Source organism: Sciurus carolinensis, chromosome 1 (assembly GCF_902686445.1).
Source record: "Sciurus carolinensis chromosome 1, mSciCar1.2, whole genome shotgun sequence".
Classification (NCBI taxonomy): domain Eukaryota; kingdom Metazoa; phylum Chordata; class Mammalia; order Rodentia; family Sciuridae; genus Sciurus; species Sciurus carolinensis.
In genome coordinates, this window is record NC_062213.1 from 169,923,366 (window position 1) to 169,949,074 (window position 25,709).

The 25,709-nt window shown below is 39.5% G+C and overlaps 1 protein-coding gene across 1 annotated transcript in view; it reads right to left on the reverse strand.

Annotated features, from left to right (window-relative positions):
- The window catches only part of Elavl4 (ELAV like RNA binding protein 4), a 132,204-nt gene extending 107,248 nt beyond the window's left edge, over positions 1-24,956 (reverse strand). The window contains exon 1 of the mRNA XM_047525396.1: positions 24,942-24,956. The gene's annotated coding sequence lies outside the window, so the exon portion shown is untranslated. The remainder of the gene's footprint in view (positions 1-24,941) is intronic.
- Between the last annotated feature and the right edge of the window lie 753 nt (positions 24,957-25,709).

Below are 25,709 nucleotides of genomic sequence, written 5' to 3' on the forward strand. Positions count from 1 at the left end.
GTGAAATCATCAGCAGGAGCAGCACCACTGCAACATGCATACATGTTATATACACATATGCACATGCACAGCATAAATGTAAACACTAAATGCCAGGCTGTGTCCTAAGCACTTTATAATTATTATCCCATCTCAGAGGAAACTGAGGCAAAGAGAAGTTAGTAACTTGCTCCTAAGGTTAGGCAGCTGGGATTAAACTATGACAGGTTGGAGGGAGTGATAAGGTTATTGTGAGAATTATATGACATATGGCAAATAAAACAGATCAGCGACTGGCACACAGGAAGCACTGGATAAAAATAACTACTATCCTTAAGGATTATCAATGGTGACACACCCCTTCATCTGCACAATATGTTTTAACACAAAGCATTTCCACAGCAGGCAGGGAAGTGTGATGTCCACTTTATATGTCAACATGATGGGGCCACAGATTGCCCAGATAGTCAAACATCACTCTGGGTGTGTCTGGGAAGGTGTTTTTGATGAGAATAACAAAGATTCAAGTTGGAAGACTGATTAAGTAGATTGCCCTCCCTAATTTGGGTTGAAGGCCTGAATAGAACAGAAAGGCTGACCTTCCTGAGAGTAAGAGGGAATTCCTGCCTGATGGCCTCAAACTGGGACATCATTCTTTCCTGCCTTTAGGCTCCAGCTGAAACTTTGGTTCCTTGTGTGCCTAAAGCTTGCTAGCATTTGCATTGAAATGAACCAGCAGCTCTCCTGGATCTCCACCTTACTGCCTGCACACTGGGATTCATCAGCCTCCATGGTCCCATGAGCTAATATCTAATTCCCTATAGTAAATCCCAATCTCTCTTTTCCACAATACCTCTCTCTCTCTCTCTCTCTCTCTCTCTTTCTCTCTCTCTCTCTCTCTCCTCACTCACTTGCACACCCCTCCCCACGAACTTTGACCAGTACATCCCCTCTCACAGATGAAGAACTGAGGCTGAGGCTCAGAGAGGTCGGATGACTTGTACAGGTTACAACTCATCTCCACATTTCTCATCACCAGGACTCTCTTGAGTTCTGCTGATTTACACTTTCATTCACTCAAGAAACACCAAGAATTATGATGAGTCAGGCATATACCCCTAAATAATATTTTTCAAATCCACTTCCCCTTTCCCTTGGTCCTATACAGCACAGCTTGTCCTGGTTTCTACAGGGGACTAAAGATTCCAGATTCCCCCACCCCCTAACCCCAGCAGTTTCCCATGGCAGACCTTTCCCCACACACTGTTGCCTCCAGGATCCCTGGAATATGTAAATCTGATCACACTACCCTCCACTGAAATCCTTCACTACCTTCTCATGCCCTCCATATACTCTGGCTTGATACCCCAAATAGTGTGGGCTAGCCCCTGCCACACCCATGTAGCCTCTTAGGCCTTAGGTGCTTGAGTTTTTTGTCTTGGTACTAAACGATGGGACTATGGATAGAGCTCCCACTTCTTCCTCTCAAGACTCTTCTGAAAAAAGAGGCCAAAGCATTTTAAGATAGATTAAATCTTTGGATTCAATAAAATGAAAATGATATTATGTGATGGGTATATAAGTGCTCATTTAAAAATTCCTTTTTATTTACTGTATGTTTCAAAATTTTTCTTATAAAATGAAGGGGAAAAAGTCAGGTCTTTAACCTTTGGTTGCTTTTCCTTGCACCTAGAATAGAATTCAAATTCCCTAAAATGTCACCTCCAAGGACTTATGTGATCTGTTTCTGCCTGTCTCAGTGGTGGCTTTCCAGCCCCTTAAACATGCCAAACTCTTCCCTGCCCCAGGATCTTTGCATATACACACAGCACTCCCCATTTGGCACTCTCTTTATCCTATTCTTTTTCTGGCTATTGTAGTAGGCGTCTTTTCAAATATTGCTTTCTCATGAAGGTCAAATTCACAATGTTCTTTCTCTTAGTATTTTATTCTTTTCTGTCATAGCACTTAATATAATTCATAGATAATGTTTGTGTTTTTATTATTATGTACTCTCTCCTCTGCATTAGATTATACACTCCATGAGGTTTTCCTCATAATTGTATCCCGTGCGTAGCACACAGCAGGTGCTCAATGTATCTTAATGTTCTTTATAGAACATCACTCAGCTGAGCATCTTCCCACCACTGTTTTTACTGTCCCTTCTGTTGATCTGCTCCTATGCACCCCTAATGTCTTCATCTAGAAATTTTCTATTTCATTTTTAAGACTCAGCTCTACCATGACTCTCTCTTCCCTAGGTTTTTAGGTGACTTTGCATGAATTCCCACAGCTCTTGCAGCTCTGAACTCATCATAGAGTAACTGCCCTTTATTTTTTCGGGGAACTCTCTTCAAGGTAACAGGCTAAGTCCTTTTCATCCCTGAGAACTCCTGAACCAGCATAAGCCTGCCATATAATCAACCCAGCAAACATTTGCCAAAAAGCTGCTGACGTATACAACCAGAATCAAAAATCTGGACAATGCAATTGGTATCTAGAATGTACTCAATAAATGGCAGCAGCTATTGCAGTGCCACTCTTGTACCTAATGCCCCTGGGGATGTTCTTTGCACCATCCTTTAACATACAGACATTACTAGAGTGCCCACTCTGAAGTGTATACAATAAGGATAATTAAAATAATCAACTGGCTTGAGATTAGCTACTCAAAGAACTCTCAAGATATGACAAAAATACAAACAATTAAAAGCAAGTCCTCAGTATTTTAAGAATCTGGCTGGGCTTCAGTCACAAACCAGAAAAGCAGAACCCAGTCAATCATGCATAGCCATGGCCCTGGGACCTTTGATCTTGAGCTTTACCAGAAAATCCTCTCAACATATATTATCTGGATTGCTGACCTCCAAATTAACACACCTCTACCTACCTACATTGCTGGTAACCCAGCATTCCTTGCAGCCATGCCTAGCAATATCCAGCTCCCACTCTAGTTCACATGATGCACTGAAGATGTCCACAGGTCACTAGAGTTATACGAGTACAGAGCTTCCAGGATTTCTAGGTTCCCATGTTAAACCTGTATTTTTCTAAGCACTTAGGGCTTTTGATACCCTTGCCTGTCTACTGTTTTTAGGGTTGTCTTATTTACAGACAAGATTCTTGGTGTTTTTCTCATCTACAAAACCACTACATCTCAAACTCCAGTGGATGACCAAAAGTTAACATTCAGGCTAATGTTCTGTGTATGTGTGTGTGGTGTGTGTGTATGTGTGCACGCTTTTTTCACTAAAAGGTTAGGAATTGTTTGGTCCTTAATTCATTTTTTTCATAAATTTTTAATGTATGGTATTGATTTTGCATTGAAATGGTTTTGCAAAGCATTTAGCTGGAATCCTTATTTAGTATCTTGCAGACCACGACATTCAGTAATAATGATTTTTCACAAAAAAAGGGGACTTAGATTTTTGTTACTTTACTTTAAAAAAAAATCAATAGGGCATTTGTGCCTGTATTAGAGATTAAAATAGATCTTGCCTCACAATTAAGGTGCACTTCCTTTTTTTTTAATAATAAAGGAGAATGTGTCAAAAATTCTTGCCCTTACACAAAAACTTTGAATTTTTAAAAAAATTTAGATACAAAGGAGGAGAAATGACTAAATGGAAATTAAGGACCCTGAGTTTATATCCTAATTCCACTACCTACTATGAGGGACTGGCAGAGTGTTCCTTCCTGGGTAGAGATGTGGCAGCACCCTCCACCCACAGGTGACTGTAGAATGAACAGGTCGTGGCACCTTCTTCCTCAAAACTCAGGACACAGGCGAGGGCATCACCACACAGAGGACTTCAAAGCCAATCTTAACAACGACCAACTGAGCTGGCACCGTGGAGGGGTGGGGACTAAAGGTAAATGAGAGCTGCCTCTCTTCCCAGAATTCACAGTCCAGCAGGGACAACCAACAGCCTTAGACAGTGACAATAAGCACAGGCTCCGGAGTGAGATGATTTCAGTGGACATTCCAACTCCCTGACTTTCTGGCTGGGGTACTTTGGTAGTTATTTCATCTCTCAAAACTTCAATTTCCTCATATGTAAAATGGGGCTTATGGTACCTATACCTCCTACAGTTGTAGAAGAATTCAAATCAAGGATTAAGCATAACATCTGGCATTTAGCAAGTAACCAACCTGTGTATCAGGGTTATTATTTTTGGCTTTGGCAGCAGGTGTAAAAACCACAGATCTGAGTGACCTTCAAGGTACATCAGGGTCTAGCCACTGAGACAAGGAGAATCCATATCCTCCTTTGTGAGCTAAAGGGTATAAAGGGCTTGTCCATGGCTTACTTTTATCTAGGCCTCTCACATTCATTAGTGATGGTGATAGTGAGGGGCCACCACTGTAACAGGACTTGGCATATGTCTCATCAAACAGCAAAAAGGCCTGGGGGCTGTATGGACCAAGCATGCCTTCCTTCTACTGGGGAAGAAACACAGGGTGGCTCACATTCAGGCAGAGGTACAAAAGGCCTATCTCACTCCTTGGTTTATACCCAAAGGACTTAAAAGCAGCATATTATAGTAATGCAGCCACATCAATGTTTATAGCTGCTCAATTCACAATAGCTAGATTGTGGAACCAACCTAGATGCCCTTCAATTGATGAGTGGATAAAGAAACTGTACATGTATGATTACATATGTACATGCATGATTACATGAATGGGGTGAATCTACATTGTGTACAACCATAGAAATGGAAACTTGTACCCCATTTGTGTACAATGAATCAAAATGCAGTCTGTAAAAATAAACATTAAAAAAAGGCATCTCTGAATTACCCAGGCCACAGTTTATTTTTCTTACTCCTGACATTTTTGCTACAGTGCTTTCTTTAGAGGATGGACAGGAATTTGATAGAGAAAGGAAATTGAAACTTGGACAGGCTAAGATTAGGTTTGGGTCTTATTCCCTTTGCTTTTTCACTTATTTATTCATTTTAGTACTTCAACTTATTTCTGTCTCACTCCAGAATCTAGATTCCTAATCACTATACTCAAAGACCCTCCCATCCTTATAAATGCAAAAAGGGAGCAAAGACAATCTAAAAAGTATGTTTAAATTCAAGGAAAAATAATCATTACCACTAGTAAGACATCCAAATATTTGCTAGTGCTTCAAGTAATTTCAAAGAAAATTAATAGTGTTAATATAAACAGTAATAGATACCAATTGTTGACTACTTACTGGGTGCCAAACTCTTCATATGCATTTATGTCAATTTATTTGAGTGCTACTCCATATAAACTGTTATTACATACACTCTCTCAACAGTTTTACAACAACCCTTCCCTCATTCTCCTTCACCATTTATGGACCTCATTTTACAGACAAAGAAACTTATGTGCAGAGGAGGTAGAAGAACTTGATCAAGGTCAATCAACTGTTAAGTGTAAGGCCATCCATCAGTATCCATTATCCACCAGTTTGGTTTCAGTTCCTATTATGCTCAGAGACAAAGCTCTTCATGTTCTCTTGATCTACTCAAATTCAGTTATTCTCATCCTATCTTAACTGCTTCTCTCAAAATTGACAGTCAGCAATAAGCTGCAAAAACAATTCCCATCCAAAAGGCAGCTGCCTAATCCAATAGGAAGCTATATTCATAGTGGACCTCAGTTTGACTCCTAGTCTTGGGAAGCAAATTGTCCTATAAATTGTTATTGGCTAAATTAGTAAAAATAAAAGCTAGCCCAGGAAGAAGGTTGTGGCAAAGCTGATATTAAGAAGTCTATTCATTCTTTGTGGAATTGGTAGTGCCGGAGATGTTTATATCCACAATGAGAAATATTTTCTAGGTACTGTGTGCCAGTCATAGTTGCAGGGGCTGAGGAGAAGAGGAAACTAGACAGACGAAGTCCCTGCCCTCATAGAGTTTACTTTTAAGTGAGGAAAACAAACAGGCCATCAAAAATAGTTTTAGATAGTAAAATAGTTTTAGATAGTGAAACTTAAAATAGTTTTAGATAGTAAGTAGTGTAAAATAAATTAAAATAGTTTTAGATAGTAAGTAGTATAAGGAGAAAGTATAAGTCAACAGACAGAAGAAGGGAAAGAGAGAGAGCTCTCCTAGACTAGGGGTCAGAGATGGCTGTCTGAGGAAGGCTCCTTTGAGAAGCCTGAACCAAGGGGAAAAGGAAGCCACACGGCGTTTTGGAAGTGCAGATAGAGCAGGATGGTGCCAAGTAGCCTGCTGGGCATCCTGCAAGAGGAGCAAGAAGGCCAATGAGGCTCAGTGGGGTGAGCATGGACCACAGTGATCCCAGATTAGGTCTGAGAGGCAGGCTGAGATTGGAGAGTGCTGGATGTTGCAACCACCATTAGAAATTTGGATTTCATTTTTTCCACCAACAGTCCTATGGAGTATGTGGTATTCATAGAGGAAAGAATCAAGACCTAAAAAGATTATGTAACTTTTCCTGCCCTTCTGAAACCTACCATTTAGCAGCACAGTTTGCATATTCTACTGTCTTGCTATCAAATTAAAGCATAAGTTAATTAAGAGGAAAATGAATGATGGGGAAATGAGCCACACAGAGGAGCCCACGTCCTCCCTACTCACCACACACCCCAGAAACAACTGTCAAATAGTATTAAGTGGTAGAATCCAAAAGAGGATTCAGGAAAATAAATGCAGTCTTCAACCTTCTTGGGCTTTCATAGTTTTATTGAATCTCCCCAAAGCTAGAAACATTGCCCAAGAACTGCTATACCCCACATTGCAGTAACCGCTATTTACATCCCACATCTCCTTCTATGTCCAACACCATAAACTGTGTCAAGAAAGCTCAGGAAAACAAGGAATCCTGTTGCATGGCAAACCCAAAGATGGCAAATACATCAATTCTAGCCCAGTATTGCTATTCCCTGCAATAATTCTATACTTAGCAAATCCACCTAAGAGAAAAAAGAAACCAAAGAATTTCATAGGAGATATTAATAACAACCCGACACTAAAACAGAAAGGATTTAGGAATGTATAAAACAGGTAATACCTTCAATCCACCTTCACTAGAAATTCACAAGGGTTGACCCTTGTGAGTCTCTAAGCACAGAGGAGGGCTACAAAAGCAATCTAGCACCAAGGTTAGGAGTATGGGCTGAGTCAGAATTAATGGTTTCAAAGGGTGGTTATCAGGACTTGATGATAGAATTCCCATAAAGTACTTAATATAATACCTTACACTCAAAATAAGAAGTTGTTATTATTAATATTATTGCAGATAATTCTCCACACCCTGCCTCAAGGATGGTGAGATAAACAACATCACTAATTAAGAGGACTACGATGAACAGATGTCAAGAACAAGTTTCAAGGGTGTAGGGAAATCAAGAGAACATATCCAAAATAAACTTACTGAGCAACTATTTTGGTGGTTTGGAATACAAGGAAGGTTAACAAGATGATCCCTGTTCTGGAGGAGTTCGCTGTAACTTTCCTTACAGCCATGAGTGGTTCTGAATCAATAATTAGCTCACAAGTACCTATATCTAATGCTGACAAAACACTAATGAAGACCCTGGTTTAAAACACAGCCTTTGGACCAGCTCTACCATGACCACTTAGGGAGATAAGGCTCAACCAGAGGCAACAAGAGAACAAGCTAAGTGTGAGAAGGCACAGGCAATGTATGAATATGATATATAATCAGAGACAGGTGACAATAATGGGGGTGGGCAATGGGGTCCAGAAGAGCTCCAACATCAGGGAAGAGAGTGAGGTGTCTTAATCATCACAGTGGCTAGGCCTCCATCTATCCAGAGTAGGTAGTTCCTTAGCTAGCAAAATGATGCTACTGTTGAAGAAATTGAAATATGACACAGAGATATGTAACCAGAGCTTGCATGAAATGAAATCTGTTTCACCTAAGACAGGAGGATATAGTAGAAAAAGCATGAACTTAAAGGCGCAAGGCCTTAGTGATTACTGTCTGTGAAATCCCAGGAAAATTACTTATTCTCTCTGAAAGAAATAAATGTTTGTGAATAATTGGAGTAAATAGAAATTAAATTGTTCAAATCAGGTAGTTTTATGGTCAAGAAAACTCCTCTCAGATCTGAGAATGAGTAAACACCATTAAATGAAAGAAGGATTATTATTAATCCATTTCATCCAGGGAGGTCAAAACAGAACAGGTCATCCTTTTGGGGAAAAGTTATCTGTAGATCTCCATTTAAATTCATAGTCACTCGACTGAATACTCACAAGAAGATCTGTGGATTTCACACAGCCAGATGTGTGATGCTCAGAACTGCAATTCAAAAATCAACTCTTGAGCACCTACTGTGTGCCAGATACTGTGATAGGCAAAAGGGAGAACAAAGACAGCATTCACAGGCTGTTAACCACAGTTTTAACACAGTGTTAGAAGCCCTTCTACACTCTGCTATTAAACTACATAGATTTTTCACCCCTGAAACCTTCAGCCATTGGTTCAAACTTGATCCTGTCTTCTCCCTCTTGAGATCTTTAATACTAGAAGATGAAAGTTTGCCAACTGTCCTGAGCTTCACCCCCTTCAGACCAGTTAAAGCAGACGGCTCTTCCCAAATACCTTCCTTGTTCTCATTATGTCCAATCCCTATTTTCAGGAAGACCCCATCCCTACATATCAGTGACGACCTACATAAAACAACTTCTTCCTATTCCCCTTAACCTATTTTACTTTCCTTATAACACTTAATGATGACCTGAAACTGCATTATTTTAGCTACTGATTTATTAGCCTATTAGTTACATGCCCTACTGGAATGAAAGCTCTGTCCTCAGAACCTACCACAGTGCTGGATATAGCAGGTACTCAATCCATTTTTGTCAGAATAAATAAATGACAGAACATACAACCTCTATCACTTTATCTACACCCTTCTGACTACATATGTCCATTTCAACACTGTAATATTTATATGCACAGTATGTCTTCTTTACATGGTTGGCAACTCCTTGAGTTTCTACCTTTGTATTCTCTGGACACCTGAGTTAGAGAAATCCTTAGTTAATGTCTATCTAATGCATACATGATGTGGTCCTTTGGTTAAAGCCGGTCGAATAAATGAAATGGTTCCTTACTTGTTCCTCTTCAGGTTTCTTTAATCTTGACTTTATCAAAACTCTACCTCCATCCTTAAGGATATGGACTTAGTTGGTAATCTGGAAAAGTTAAGGGACATTTTAACCACATTTCTGTTGCTTCCTTTTAGGAATGAATTACCAAGTTTAGAAGTTCTCCCTGCCCCCTCACTATCCCTATCCCTCAACCTCTTACTTGGTAGGGCTTTTGCAAACACTTAACAATTTCTTGCAGAGGGCGCGGAGTGAATACCACCTTTAAAAAACACACACTCTTTCAGAGTGCACCGATCTCTGCTTGCTCTGGGTACAAGCTATTTTTATCAGGTGATACTGTGATATTCCTTTTCAACACATGATATTCACTCTTTCAAGCTGTTCGACACTGTTCTATTTGGTTTCATGTTACATCAATGAGACAGTTTGAGGGAAAAGGAAAAATGGGACATGCTGTATTTAGTAACACCACTAAAACCCTAAATAAAAACTCTAAAATCTAAGCTCCTCAGCCATCCAATTTACATTCAGGACCCTACCTACCAAACCAAGATTGAGGCAAATAAGAAATGCTTTATCCTTAGAGCATGCTCTTAAGAGTCTTAATTACATTTTCAGTGTCTCTAAACTTTAAGGGGTTAAAATGATACATAAAGGTTATAGACTAGTCAAACAATTACTCCATGTGTTTTGTACTTTCATAGCATTTTTGTTCTATGAATTATCAGCCTAATCATATTTCAAAATAATAACACATCTGGCTACACATCTGGACATGCTGAGCTTGAGGTAGCCATGTGACAACTATGAGGGGTTGGCCAACAAGCTGTTAGATACAGAAGAACAAAGCTCCAGGAGGTTTAGGCTGCAGTATCAACGTCCCTGCATACAGAACATGAAGCCATGAAAGTAACTACTGTGGGTGTTAAAGAGTCAGGAGAGCTAATCTTCCAGCATACTTTGATTACTAACCTGCTAATCAGAGTTTAGTAATCAAAGTATGCTGGAAGATGTGCCTAAGACAGTATCTAGCAAATAAAAAAGCCCTGCCCCCATGCAAACTCACAGTCTCATTCTAAGACTCAGCAATTAAAAGCAAAAGATCTTTTGCTATCTGTAAACCATGATACAGATATTTATTTTTTATCACTTCTAGAAGGAAAGTGCAGTATTGTAGATTAACTGCAAAACTGGCCATAGTCTTCATCATTCCTTGTATCCATACCCTCTGCAATGTGACTTTGCCCACGTTTCTATAAAGAGGTGTAATCTATTTCTTTACCCCTGTATTTGGGCTGGACTTGTGATCTGCTTTGGTCAACAGGATGGGGTAGAAATCCCACTGTGTCAGTTCTTGCTTACTTTCACTCTCTCTCTTGGAACCCTGCCCAGCCATCATGTGAACAAGTCCTGGTTGTCCTTTGGATGGAAGGAAGGAAGACAGCCTAGTGAGACCAGCCAAGGCCATCCTAGAATAGCATATAGCCCACTAACCCCATATGTGAGAAAGTCCAGCCAAGATCAGCTCTGTGTACCAGCCACAGAATTGACTGCAAATGCATGACTGAGCCCAACTAATGTCAGAAGGACAGCCCATCTGACTTGTGGACTTATGAGCAATATGGTATACTTATTGTTTTAAACATTGCATTTTTAAAGTGCCCAGTTATACAACACCCAGATTACCCCCAAGCCTTGCCATGTGTCTGGCACTGTGCTAATAAGCACTTTACAGGAATGGACTCATTTGCTTCTCACAATAACTTAATGCAGTAAATATTATTATTCCCATCTTATAGATTATAAAATTAAGATACACAGAGGTTAGGTTTATTTGCCCCAAAGTTGCATAGCTAACAAACAATGGGACCAAATTTGAAATTACACAGTCCATCTTCAGAGCAGTACTTGGTCCAAGAAAGAGGATATTTTATGTTACCCAAATAAATAAGGCACTTTCTTCATTCTTCTCTTGGATAAATAAACTGTTCTACCTTCCCATACACTTCTGATTGTTCCAACTCAAAGGAACATTTCTATAAGCAGTACTGCTAACAAATCTGACTTCATTTGTTAATATACAACCCATTTGATCCTCAAAATAACCTTTGAGGATCCCACCATCACCTATGTCTTACAGAGGAAAGAAGAAAAGATGGGAGTGAGGCTCTTTAAGACTAAGTCACCTCCCCAGCTCAGTCAGTCTGTGGGCAGGTCTGATAACTCCAGAGCCTATGCCTATCTGCCTGACTACTCTTCTGAACAACCTCCAAGTTCTCCATGTCTTCTTGCAGCTTAATTTCCAACCAACTTTTTCAAACATATAAAATATTCTCTTTGTCTCTAGGCTCAAGACTTACCCTTGGGGAGGCTTTAAAGTAGTTAAATTCATGTTCCCTGCACACAAGGAACTCACACTATTTGGGAATCTAAGACTGAAATATAAAAAAAGCTAAAGGATGCACAATCATGTATCACAAAATATGTTTCAATGATGGACCACATATATGATGGTGTTCCAATAAGACTATAAAGGAGATGAAAAATTCCCACTGACCAGTGTCATCATAGTGATAACACAAGGAATTATTTGTTTGTGGTGATGTTGGGATAAACAAACCTGTTGTACTACCCATTGTATAAAAATATAGTCTCAGACATCATATGTTTACTGAGTCTCTTGATTGCAACCAGAGGTCACACTGAGTGATTGACATCTATCATCTAGATTTGTCTAAGTACACTTGATATTCACAGAATGATGAAGCCACCTAACAACACATTCTTCAGAACATATCCTCATCATTAAGAAACACATGCTTGAAAAAAGAAATGAAATGTAAGGGGGTATTGTAAGGGATCCCATGGAAACCACGCCGGACACAGGAAATCACATAAGGGAGTTTATTAAGCAAACAGAATGTCTCCCTGCAGGGTAAGAGAGAAAATGAGAGGAAAAGAAAGGGAACGAGAAAGGGCACGCACAAGAAAGTGTGAAAGCCAGGGGGGTAGAGAAAGTGAGTAGGAAAGAGACAGAAGGATGAGAAAAGATGGCAGGGTAGCTACAGTAAAACAATTGAATTCCGCCGGGCTAACAGGGGACCAGTATCGGAGAAGGATACTTGCAAACTGACTGATGAACCAATAGCTAGCTAGGATGTTCACAGATTGACAAGTGGTTGGGAGGCAGGGAAATGGCTGCACCGGAAAGGTCATGGGGAGCAGCTTTGTACATTACAGGTATTACTAATTGTTAAACAAATAAACAACCACATTTCAGAATTCAAAGGAGAGTCAGAGAAACATGGGCTTGATCTGTCTGGCAAGGTTTCATATGGGAGGAAATATGAAGATGCATAGGATGGGAGATTCCCAGTGGGAACACAGTCTTCTGTTGCCCTAGGTGTGTGATTTTTGTTGTAGGGTTGTCACGGTGATTGTATCTTCAAGATATCCTCATGGTGACTATTTAAATCTGGTGGGTTTGGACAAGGCCAATTCCTTATATATAGGCAAAAAGGATTCATCTGAGAGTCTTAATGATTCATTTAAAAGTTGACAAAGCTGATAACTAGATCCTGGAAACAGGAAGCAACCACCATGTCATGTCAGTCAACAGATCCAGACAATGGATAATAAGTCTAGACCAGTCCCATGGGATAGGGAAAACGATGGAGAAGAGGACCAAGAAGAAATGTAAGCCACGTATAATATCTACAAAATGTTAGCAACTAATGCTTCAGCCCTTGGAATCCAGAGAAAAATTAACACAATTGAATGTGGGTAAATTCAGCTACATTTCCAAATTATTTTCTTTCTGTTCTCAATATCCAGGAACGATCCTCTTTGATCTGATACTCCTCTTTTCCCAGGGATACCTCTTGCCACCTACATCCTTGCACTCCACTATGCACCAGTCACATTGCAATGCTTGCAGTCCCTCAGCACACCTTCCTGTTCACACACCCAGGCTGCTCCCAATCTCTGGGACTTTGTACAGGCTATTCCTTCTACTGGATCTCTCATCATACCCAATGCTGCCTCTCTTTTTCCATCAGCTACTACTTCTCCCTCATCCTTTAGTTTAAAAGTCACTTTCAGTTGAAAAGAGGAAAAACAGTAATCCCTGAGGGGGGGAACACCATAAGTGAGGAAAGAGGCTGGAATGGTGGGACTTGAAATTAGATGGGATCAGAGGTTCTAGGTGCAATGCAAGGTTCTAACTGAAAGCTACATTTAATAGTTTTATAAAACAAAGACTGTGTGATACAGAATTAATGAACTCTGTCTTTAGGACCCAAATCCATAATGCTATAGGAGCCCCATGAAAGCAGGTGTGTAAAGAAAAAGAAAATCCCTCACTGATGAGAGGAAAGTGGGGAGAACCTGAGAATCTGGAGGTATGAAAAACTGAAACAAACTCAAAGTGGCAGAAAGAAGAAAAAGCAGATGATACAAGAAGTCCTGGGGGAAGAGGGTGGTTAGGAAGTGAAATGAGCATAGCACAGTAGATCAGTGTAGATGCTGATATCAGAAAAAGGATCTAGAGATAGGGGCCAGAGAAAGCTAATAAACCAGCTCACATCATACAGGTGCTTCCAGCATTGTTAGTAGCATAAACGGCACCAGAAAAGAAAGGCAAAAGTTAGTAGCAGGACACAATATCATCATCATCACTACCATTTACTCAAGTACCAAGGGTATGTTAATAATATGCATTATTTCAAGAAACAAGTGGCCTTTTAGGGCACCCAAAGAAACACAAGAAAGAAGCAGGACAGGCAGCACACTATCTGGTTGGTAAGAGCACATAGATCCACTGGACTTAATGACAAACATTTAAAGTGTCCCGACCTAGGATCCATTGACCAGATGGATCTAGAGGTCAGTCAGGTTGTACTTGTTTAGAACCTGATTAACTTAATAGTGTGAAAGCTCCTTGTGGACAGAGACTGTGATTTTTGTTTGGCACTGTGTGATCACTTCCCAGCACTGTGGCAACCACATGGTGGGCACTCCTAAAGTATGTCAGTAGAGTTAACAAACAAACAAAATGCATGCATGTATGGATAAAAAATCAGCTTAACATATTTATATTATTGGGAAACAAGGTAAAAAACATCTGTTCATATTTGAACCAAAATTTTAAAAAAGCAGGATGACATCCCTGAATTCACATCTGCTGATAACAGTGGGAAAAAAAGACTGAAACTTTCAAATGAAAGGTGAAATTCATCTGCCCCCACCATTTCCCTCCTGCACATTCACTTCCAAATCTGTTTTCGACTCACACCTTGGAGGGCTCAAACTTTGAGAATTGACAGGCTAATTAAACAAATGATTCTCCTCCATTGATTAAAAAGCACTTTCTCAGCACTTTCTATTAGCTAGGCATGAACTAGGCACTAGTCGCACAGACAAGCAAGAGACAAATTGGCAAACATCAACTAAGGAGGATGTGGAATGCTAAGTGGAGAGGTTTCCCATAAGAACACGGAGCGGGTCATGGTCAGCTCAGTTTGGGAATGTCAGAGGACATAATCATCCCAGATGAGTATGATGGCAAAGACTAGGGGGCGCACTGTGTAAAACACTTTAAATAGTGCCCAGAACTTGGTAGGTATTATAAAATTATTTGATATTACTATGAATTATCTATACCATTACTTATAACTTTAAAACTTGATTCTATGTGGGTAATTACTGACTCAAATGGCTATAGAGGCTAGGCAGGGAACTAAATGTATAAACTGAACAAGTAAGCTAAAAGGAATAAGGAGGCCTGTGGTCTCGTAGTATGCCTTATCACCCTGCCTGAAGATATTTAGGGTAAAAACAATAACAAAGAAAATAGCTACTCTTCAAGTTCAGTTCAGATTCAAACTTTGAAAACTAAAATTGCACATAATTTTACGAATAAACAAAAATTATTTTCCAAATATATTCTCCATCACTTTTGGTCATCGACAGCTAAGCAGAGGATCACATGGACTCTGCTTTTCACAGTCTACACTGGTGAAGTTGGACTCTTTATTTTAGGATTGACATGACAATTGTAAGAGGAACCAAGGAATATTGAGGTTTATTCTGCACTTGATTACTCTAAGTTTTGATTTTTAAGAAATAGAGAGAGATATTCTTTGCTTGATATTATACATGTCTCCCTGCCCCCACCCCTGCTGCCCTGCCACCAACAAGAGAAACAGAAGAAAAATTACTTGAATGAGGAGTGCAAATCATGCTGGTGTGCTATGAGGCACTTAGGGTTCCTGCCCATAGGAAGTAAGGAGACAGCTTTGTCTAACCACACTCCAAGAAGAGATAGAGTAGGTATGGGGTATTCAGGTTCTGGGCCTTAAAGTGTGGAAACATGAGCTCACTGGGTCCCTGAGTTCTGTAACCTGTTTGAGACTTGGCAAATAATGGTAGGAGAATACTCCTGCAAGTGGGATCATTGGGGGGCAGTGCAGAAATTAAACAGAGATCCTGCCTTGCATGTTCTAGGCTACAACCTGCCCAGGCTCTCCTCCACGTGGTAAAAACAGAAGCTTCTGCTTCACACTCTTTAGTCACTGCTCTGGATCTTAGTCCTGGATCTGTCTACCTAAGGTAAGCTTCAACCAGTGTTCTGTGGCTTAGTAGAAAAAGGGCAACGCCACTCATGATTTCTGAGTAGGGTGTGTGATGTACCCTGAGCTGATCAGGGGAAACATGGGCACCCCAGCTCTACTTAATTATGTTTCCTGAAGAGTCATACAGCTTCTATTGGAAATCAAACTTTTGTCATACAGATATCAGATGCCCAAATGACATTCCCTGATGACACATGAAAAGGTCATACTAGGACTGGAGTTTTGTCAGTGGTAGAGAGCTTGCTTAGCATGTGTGAGGCACTGGGTTCCATTTTCAGCACTACAGAAAAATAAATAAAATAAAGGTATTGTGTCCATCTACAATGAAACAACTAAAAAATTTTTAAAAAGATCATACTAAATTCTCTGATCTCCAAACTTTTAGGATCTATATAAAGAGATTTGACAATTTATTGTTTTTGAGAGCATCAAATGGTACATGACAGGAAAACTTCAAGGTACACTATATATTTTCATTTTATTTTGTAGCACAGTTTAATATTTTTTAATGGTTATAATCTGAGGTATTTTCTAATATGACCATTTTGTCCTTGAACCTTTCCATCCTCACATCCTTCTCTCTATTTTCAGTCCAGTGGACAATTACAGGCATATGTAACACTTAGAGATGGCTGAACAAATTCATATTCAAAAATCATTTACAGAGGACAAGCTTTCCTATGAATTTCAACACAAAATGTACAAAATGTGCTAATTTTACTAACTACTTGGTCATACTCTGGCAACCTCTTTAACATCTAGAGACTAGATGTTGCAAATATGGGACTCATTTGCCCATTATATACACTATATACACAGAAAAACAAAATGCACGAAACGAAGAAAATTGATGTCTGAAAATATAAACACACAAACATATTACCTTTTGCAATTGCTTCCCTCCCTCCTCCCCCACATCACTGAACAGTGATAGCAGTACTATACTGCTCACAGAGGTGGTTTAACAGTTCCATTCCCCAAAAGACTATTTCATATGAATTTTAGCAAAAAGATATTTACAAAGTGATATTTTACTACCTCTACATTTAACATACATCAGGCACTTCTAAACATCTAGCCAGACTAGATGTTTCAAGTAAGGACTCAGTTTGTCCACTATGTACATGACAGTCTTGAATAAACTACACGCATGTAACAATAGTTATAATTTAAAAATGTCTTCAAAATATGAGCATTCTGGCCTATCACCGACCCAGTGGGCTATAATGCTCAAAATTCAGTTTAATATTTTTAAAAGCAACTTATTTAGGTAAAATTTACATAACATAAAATTAGCCATTTTAAAGTAAACAATTCAGTGGTAGAACGTATCTATAAAAGCAGATGATGGCCCACTGTGACTCCTATATGATATCACTTTGCGACTAGGTGGCAATCACTAAATTTTAGTTTAGTCTGATCACTTCCCCTTTATAAATTTTGATCCTTCCATTTCAAAAATCCAGGGGAAAATTAAGTATATTTTAATTTGGTAAAAATGTTTTGGTGCCACTAACCTTTTGAAATTATTTTGTTGTAAGAGTACTCTAGCTCTCCATTATTTACACCTCGAAAAAATAAATCATACTGTTGAAGGTAAAAGAAATACTTTCAATGCACAAGATCGTTCCATGCATACAAAAGTTTCTTAAGTTCTGTTCTTCAGCCATATGTCCCTAAATGGTATAGTAACCTGACCTCCAATTATAGTATAGTATTGTAGTGGTATCATTTCCCCTCAACAAATGATAGTCTGAATGGACAAGGAGAATTTGTACTACAAAACTCTGATTAGTAATACAAACTTGGGGTCTGACCTCTATTACCACAGGCATGCACCTAGTACTTCCAGAACACTAGTTACAATGACCTGAATAAGATCCTCAAAATTGCTGCTCCCCAGATGACCCTTCGTTTAGAAACTCACGCTGCAAAAACTAAAAGGACTTAATTCTAAGAAACATGAGTAAAAGATGGCCAACAAATCTTTGGGGTGAAAAAAGGAAAAGCCACTTCTATAATAGAACAGCAAGCTAAAAAAAAACAACCACTGTTGGATTGAGACTAAAGATGTATAGAGCCCTATTCAGGCAGCAAAAACACAACTCCAAGACATAGGGTCCTTATTTGGAAACCTTGTAGTTTATGACTACTCAGAACTATTACTGTTTTTTCTTTTCCTTACTTTTATCCCTACTCCACCTTTATGTTTTAATTCAAGACAGTATAAACAACTTCAAAATGTTTCTTTTAAAGGTTTTCATTGACTCACACTGAATCATTTGCTTGATAAATAAGTTGTTGATTTCCACTAAGTACATAGCCCTAGACTGGGCCCAGGACCCAGAGGATACAATGATAAATAAGACCTAGTTTCAGTCTCAAGGAACTGAACTTCTTTCTCCAACTCTGTCAGCTGCACCTGTGGGGTCCAAAAGGTTTCATTTGATATTTTCCCAACAGAACCCTGGTGGATAAATGGTTCTCTAAACAGATGACAGAAAAAGGAAGGTGATATCATAGGCGGAAAGAATGGCAAATACAAAAGGCAAAAGCAAACACGAAGAATGCTTTGTTAACTGCAAATAATTTAACAGTGGACCAAGTGCAGGATTTGAATGGGAGAAAATGGAGAGCCATAAATTTAGATATAAGGGTGAAGAGATGGAAAATGGCAAACCAACAGGCTTGGGCTTTATCCTGTGGTAGTGGGGGACATGGAAATGATAAGGTCAGATCTATGTTTTAGAGACAATCTTTAGTATTGGTGACTTGAAAAAAGAACAAAGAGCAAAGAGGGCTTATGGTAAGACCAGCAAAGAGATAAAAGAGGGAAATTACAGATTATTAACTATTCATACTCTATCCCTACTGTTCATCACCATGAATAACCAAAAGTCAACAGTCTAAATGATTCCTAATTCTGTCTACATACTTCCATTAAGAAGATACGGCATGTTTGTTTTGGGTGGGGAGGGGAATAGTATATTTTTTAAAGATCCCTATTCTGTTTTAGTATCATTAGAGCTTTATAGTAAAACATAGTCGTTGGGTTCATCCTCATATATTCATACATGCATGGAATTTGATTTTCTGATTCTCCCGTATCCCTTCCCCTTTCCATTCCCTCTCCTATATTCCTTTCTCTACTCTACTAGATTTCCTTTCACTCATCTGTTTATTTATAGTTTATATTTTCCTTCTGTCTCAGATATCCTGCCAGGGTCCACCCTAGCAAGGTACAGTGGCCAGGCAAGACTCAGAAGTCTATTCCATCTTCTGCTATAGATTAACCAGTTTTATAAGCACCAATTTATTTGCCAAAGAAACATGCAATAAGCATTTGAAGATAAACATTTATGTGCATAGCATTTAAGCTAAGCATCCATCTACTCATTGGTAGACAATGCTTAGAGCAATATTTATTCAGCATATAAACCCTGTAACCCAATTTATAATCATTTTTTCCTCCTCATTCACCCCTCTTAGCCATGCTGACCTCCTTGCTGTTCTTGGAACTCCTCAGGGTACATTCTGGCCTTAAAGCCTTTGCTCTGGCAACTCCCTCTGCCTACTCCCCAGATAGCCACATAGTTAACTTCCTTACCTTCATCAACTTTTTTTTTTTTCAGATCTCAATGAGGACTACTCTATTCAAGACTGTAATACCATAAGTCCTTAGCTCCCTTATTCTACTTCACTTTTTTCCTCATAGCAGTTATAACCTCCTAACATGCTATATAATGCACTTCTTTTTTATGGTTTTTAAAAATGTCTATCTCCCCTTGCTCCCTAGGTGACAGGATAACTGAGTTTTGTTCACTGATGTATCCCAAGCATCTACACTTGAGCCTGACCCACACTGGGCACCCAATAAATACTTACTGAATCAATCAATCAATGGATTATTCAGTTACATAAAATGGTTTCACAAGATCCAATGACATTAGCAATTTTTTGCCAATGTCAACTTTAAAAATCCAAAAAGAGAGCTATTTGGGGGTTTTATTTTAAATCTAATAGCCTCATCATAACTATAAATTGTTCCAAAATTTTTACTCATGGGTGAAATTAGGTGATGATTAATCCCCATTATAATTAAAAGCTCCAATATTTTATTAAAGGAAATATAAGATCAAGCATCAAGCTAGTATAGATAATAAGTGTTTGCAATTAACATACAGTGGATAACTATAAACTCTGTCATTATACTAATAAAATGTAAGAAAAATCTTTTTTGAACTGGGAATTGAACCCAGGGCTTTGCGAATTGAGGTAAATGCTTTGCTGTTGAACTACGTCCCAGTTCAAAATGTACTAGGAACTCCGTGGCAGCTGCGACAACAGCACTAGCCACTTTTCCAGTTGTTCAGAGGTTGTGTGAATGAGCACAAACTGGTAGTAATGCACATAAATTAATTTGGAAGTCATTTTTGCACAACATAGGTTTAGAAACTTTTTTCTTCTTTTTAGATAAAATATCATATTCTGATGCATGAACATGTGGAATAGAAATGAGCTTCAAATTAATAAGGAGAATAAACTAAGAATAGGCAGTTTAGGTACTTCTGAGTAAACCATTACTAGGCTCTGATTTGAGTGAACCAAGGTTGCTTGTCATGCAAATTTGGGTTCATAAATTCATGGCTTGAATATGTAGAAAACATGCATTAAGGGATCTGTATAATTATTTTGCTGCAAAGATACTTGGAAGGTTAAACTAAAAGCTCAAATGACAACTAGATATGAGTAAATGGTTTCTTTCCAGAAAGTTAAAAACTTCTATCCCTATAGAGCCAGAGAGATTAGGAAGTCACTGCATAATCATCTTTCTCCATCAATAAAGAATATAATTGTTACTAGAATTTGTCACAGGTTAATCTCTGGTTGGACAATGACTCTAACTGCTTCAGCTGTAATTAGCTTCACACATAAAAGGTTTGTGTATGTGTAGGTACTTGAGAAATAGTTTTCACTCTCTCACTGCAGCAGCAAACTACCACATTTAAACCTGAATTGAACTGTTCTAAAACAAGAATTAAAACAGAACTGTTGCTAGTGTGGTGGTGCAAGCCTTTAATCCCAGTGGTTCCAGAGGCTGAGGCAGGAGAATCACAAGTTCAAAGCCAGTCTCGGTAATTTAGTGAGACCCTGTTTCAAAATAAAAAATAAAATCAAAAGTGCTGGAAGGACTGGGGATGTGGCTTCGTGTTAAGTGCCCCTGGGTTCAATCCCTGGTACCAAAATAAATAAATAAATAAACAAACAAACAAATAACAACAGAACCAGACCTGTTTCACATACTGCATGTTGAACTATTCTGAAAGAACCAATATAACAAATTTCATTTTTTAAAATAAAATATTTGTATCATGTATATGCATTAAATTGTGCCCCCACCATTCATATGTTCAAGTCCTAATTCCCAATTTCTCAAATGTGATTATATTTTGAGATACAGCTTTTAAGGGGGCAATTAAGGTAAAATGAGGTCATATGAGTGGGCTCTAATCCAATAGTACTGGTGTCCTTAAAGAGAAGATTAAGACACAGGGGAAGATTATGTGAAGAGACAAAGAGAAGATCGTCATCTGTAAGCCAAGGAAAAGGGCTTCAGAAAAACAACCAATGCCTTGATCTTGAACTTCGACCCTCAGCACAGTGAGGAAATATATTTCTGTTGTTGAAGCTACCCACTCTACGATATTTATTATGGCAACCATAGAAAGCCTAGTCCATGAATCATCTTATGTGGTTGCATCAAACAAGGAGTGTAATTTTTAAAATCCAGTTCCCAAACACATATTACAAGCATTGCCTAATGCATGCAGTATCATGAGTGAATAAATCATTCTACCTTAAGTACAATCTCCGGATAACTGAAGCTTTTCTTTTAACAAACCTAAGTATATATTCTAATCACATCGGATAGAAATTTTTCTAAAATATATCATTATACATGATCTCCTTTTAACCCATACTTTAACCCTTTGAGAGAACAAAGTAGAAATTTCAACAAAATCAGCAGTAATTTTTCAGCACTCTAATTATCGATTCTACCTGATTAAAACTGATTTCTCGTGTCTTATCTTTATTATCTGTTCACCCCTTGCTTCCAGCTAACATTTCCTGAAACTTACAGTGTGTCTTCTTCTATTTAGCAGGGCTTCTGTTGCAGGTAGAGAATCTAGGGAACAAAGCATGTTAGAACTGACTCCTATAAGAATCAAAAAGCTTGAGGGAGGGTCTGAGGAGCTTGCCTGTGAGTGAACAAGTTAATTTGGCCTTTGTGGATATATTTTTGCTTCTTAGAAACATTTTTTCTTCCATTGTAGTTTTTGCCTATATTCATCAAAAAACATATGACCATTATGCTTGCATAAATGAGATTTTATTTTTTAATATTTTATTAATAATTATTGGCTTGTCACTACTTCAAAAGCTTTTCACAGCATCTTTGTGGTGAATTGTTATTAAAATCCATATAGTGTTGATTTCTGACCTCCAAAAGAAGGATGAATATGAATATATCAATTTTAATAGCAAAAACTACCATATCAGCATTTACTATGTATTGTGCTAAAAGAACTTTATATATCTCAATTATAAACATGCAAATAATTTATTCAAAGCAGGGAGAGGGACGCAATATCACTATGACTTTTCAGGAATTGTCCTTACTGGATAATGAACATAATAAAACATTTTAATATCATTTTTTAAAAGTTACTAGTAAAAGCAAGTACTACATGCAAGTTTCAAATTAAATATAATCTCAGCACAAGCTAATGATCATTCTTCTTCATGGACCACCACTCTGGACATCAACCTGAAAAATTTAAATATCTTCTGTCTAACTCTTACAACTCAACATGAATTTATGAAGAAGATAGGCTCTTATGCAAATGGGTCTCTGGAAGTGAATTACTAGATTATGGAGAATTAGGCTTTCCAAAGGTGTGTAACACATTTGGAGATCAATTTTAAAAAGTTAATTTGTTAAGATATAACACACACACACAATGGAATGCACAGATCATAAGGGTTCAGATTGATGAGTTTGATAAATGGATACACCCTGTGGCCAACACCCCAGTCAAGACCTAGCATATTTCAAACACCTTAGGAACTCCTTTGTACCACTTAATAGTCAGCTCTAACACCAACTATTACTACATATTTTTAGGCAGACAAAGTAGCAGTGATGGCAATAGCTACTGTTTGTTTATGTTTGGTTAACAATACTAGTATTTACTGAATGTCCACATGGCAAGTACTATACATCTATGGCATTCCATTTAATTTCCATATCAACTTTGTAAGGGAATCTATGGGGGGAAAGAAGAGGAAAAAAAAAAAAAAGGAGGAGCACTAAGAAATTAGTTATGCTAGGTCACATAACTACTAAGTGGTGGGGTCAGACCCGAACCAAGAATATCTGACTTGGGATCCCTCTTGCAAAAATTATATTCTCTGTATATAAATGCTAAGGGTTTTGCTGTTAACCCAAAACATACACCAAGTAGAGGAATAAGTGGGGCCACTGGCTCTAACTCACAATCCCATCTCTATTACAATCCATACCCAAGTACCTTAACAAGTGAGGAAAAGTTTCTAGGCTAACACTAATGATAACTAAAGAGGATTACTTAAAAGTTCTTCAACTGAAAACCTGCATGTAAATCTCTCTCATATGTCTAGTAGTTGGGCAAGGGAAAAAATCCTCTATGGAGGTGGAGGGGTCACAACCCCACCAGTCTCTAGGCTTTTGTTAGTGCTGTAAGACATGAATAAAAGGAATCCAACCATCAATCTGCTCTTGGTAAACCACAGTGCCAAAGTCCATCCTACCACAGAATCATAAGGAGAGGCACTTTGCAGCAGTGTACTGTCACTTTATTAAGGAAGCACGGAGGCAAACATCTGGATTGAACCTTTTGATTCTTTGTTACGTTAATTTTATTCAGTGTTTTAAATTCAACCCACTCACATTTACAAAACACTTCACACAGACTACTTCCCTCATGAATGGAGCTCTATTCACATCTCACTTAAAACATCAAACTTATTCTGAAATGACTGAGGTTAAAGCTTGTTCAGTGTCAATTTGCAAGTATTATAAAAGATGAAAAACTAGGCATACAAATGCAGGAAGGTAATGTGAGGCAGCCTCTTCAAGGGGCTCTACTAAAATAAGGCAGTTAAGTAAGGGACATGGATATGCTTTCAGAGACCCGTGGAGCTCACGACAAATTGTGTTGCGAAGGCGGGCATTTAACTCCCTAGAGGGAAGATTTTATGAGAATTATCACCCATGAGCGGTATCTGCTAACAGCTTGGGAATCAGTATGATTCATTTTCCCCCAAACCTGGAGTTGTTTCCTAGAAGTCACTCTCATCCATTTCCCTGTGGTCTCCCAAAGTCCCTTAACATATGCTGGGGGAGGGGAAGCTCTCTCTCTAGAAACGTATTAAGTCTTTAGCAGATCCAAGACTTCAGACCTCGTGTTTACTAAATCCTAAATGTATGACTACCCTCAGGCCAAAGAGAGGCAACAATTAAAACACAAATATACCCGACCCAACACCTGAGCTTCCTTTTCCTTATCTTAACAAGAGCACTGCTTAGTGCAACATAAGAACCCCCTCAATTTCATCTAAAAATATTCCAAGTCCCAGGTCCACGTCAGGCTGGAATGCGGGAAAGGCGATTGGGGGGGAGGTGCTGTCAATTAGCTAGAGTCACACAGAGCGCCCATGAGGTTCCGCACCCGCGCAACCAGCACCCTGGGGCCCCGCTTTCTCCAAGACTCTGAGACTTTTTGGCGCCACCAGTTCGCTCCGCAAAGCAACCTAGAGAACCGCTTTGGAAAGGAGCGGAAGGGAGTGGCGCGAGGCTGCGGCTTCTCTGCGCTGCGAGGTGGTGTCCCGCAGGGCTGAGGCGCGCGCCCCTCCAAGTTTCAGCAGTCTATCCAGGGGACCAGGAAGTCTCCAGAACAGCGGGGCGTGACTGGGACCTCGCTGGGCCCAAGCCGCCTGAAAGGCTGTGGAGGAGCCCGCCATCGGTCCCGGGGTCAGGGAAGGTTGGCGTTAAAAGCCCTTCTCCCTTCCAGGGAATGGGGTGACTGGGTTGGGCGCAGGGGAGACAGTCACGGCCACGTGGCCATACTGTCTCAGACGCCGGTGACAGCGGGTGGGCGGAGCGTCGGGGACTAACCGCGGGCGCCGAGGCGCGGCTACCTGGTTCTTGAGGCGCATCTTTCCCGCGGCGCGGTCGGGCGGGAGGCGGTGGAGGCCAGGGGAGGCGCAACTGGCTGGAGGACGTCGGTAGAGTAGCACCGCGCCAGCTCGCTGACTTGCTCGCCCGCCGGGCACGGCTGCGCCATCAGCCCCACCATCCCCTCCAGGGGGCGCAGTACGCGGAGACCTTGAGACGGATCCCTGCAAATTAGGTTCCGGTCGTGGTCCTGGCGCCTTTTTCCAGGTTTGGCATCCAGAGTAGGCTTTAAAAGTTGAATGAGTAAGTCCTTCCTTTCCTCCTACACTGCTACCCCGTGCTGCGCTTAAATTTTACGTGAGATCGCATCTCGCTAGTTCAAATACACTAACACCACTTGGAGCAATGTCACAGGCAAAAACACTTGGAGGTTTATGCGATCAAACTGGGACCCTTAGAACAAACCTTATCCTTGGAGAAAGCGACATAAGGGAAGTGGTCTAGCAGAGAATGTAGACACCTTAGGTGCATCCTTCAAGCATTGTTTGGCTGTTTGATGTCTAAAATACGATTGACCAAAGTAAAGTGAGAAATGGAGACAGTGATTGACATCAGTAAGCCCCAAACAAAATGACTAAGACTTTTGCACAGTGCAATCGCAAGTAAAAATTTTTGTTGGCCTGAATGACTTGGGAGAGCCCTTTAGTTATTCTATGGCCTCCTAAACATATGAGACGTTTGAATAATACAGCATTAGTCCCGTGCTACGTAATGGAATGATCATTAAACAT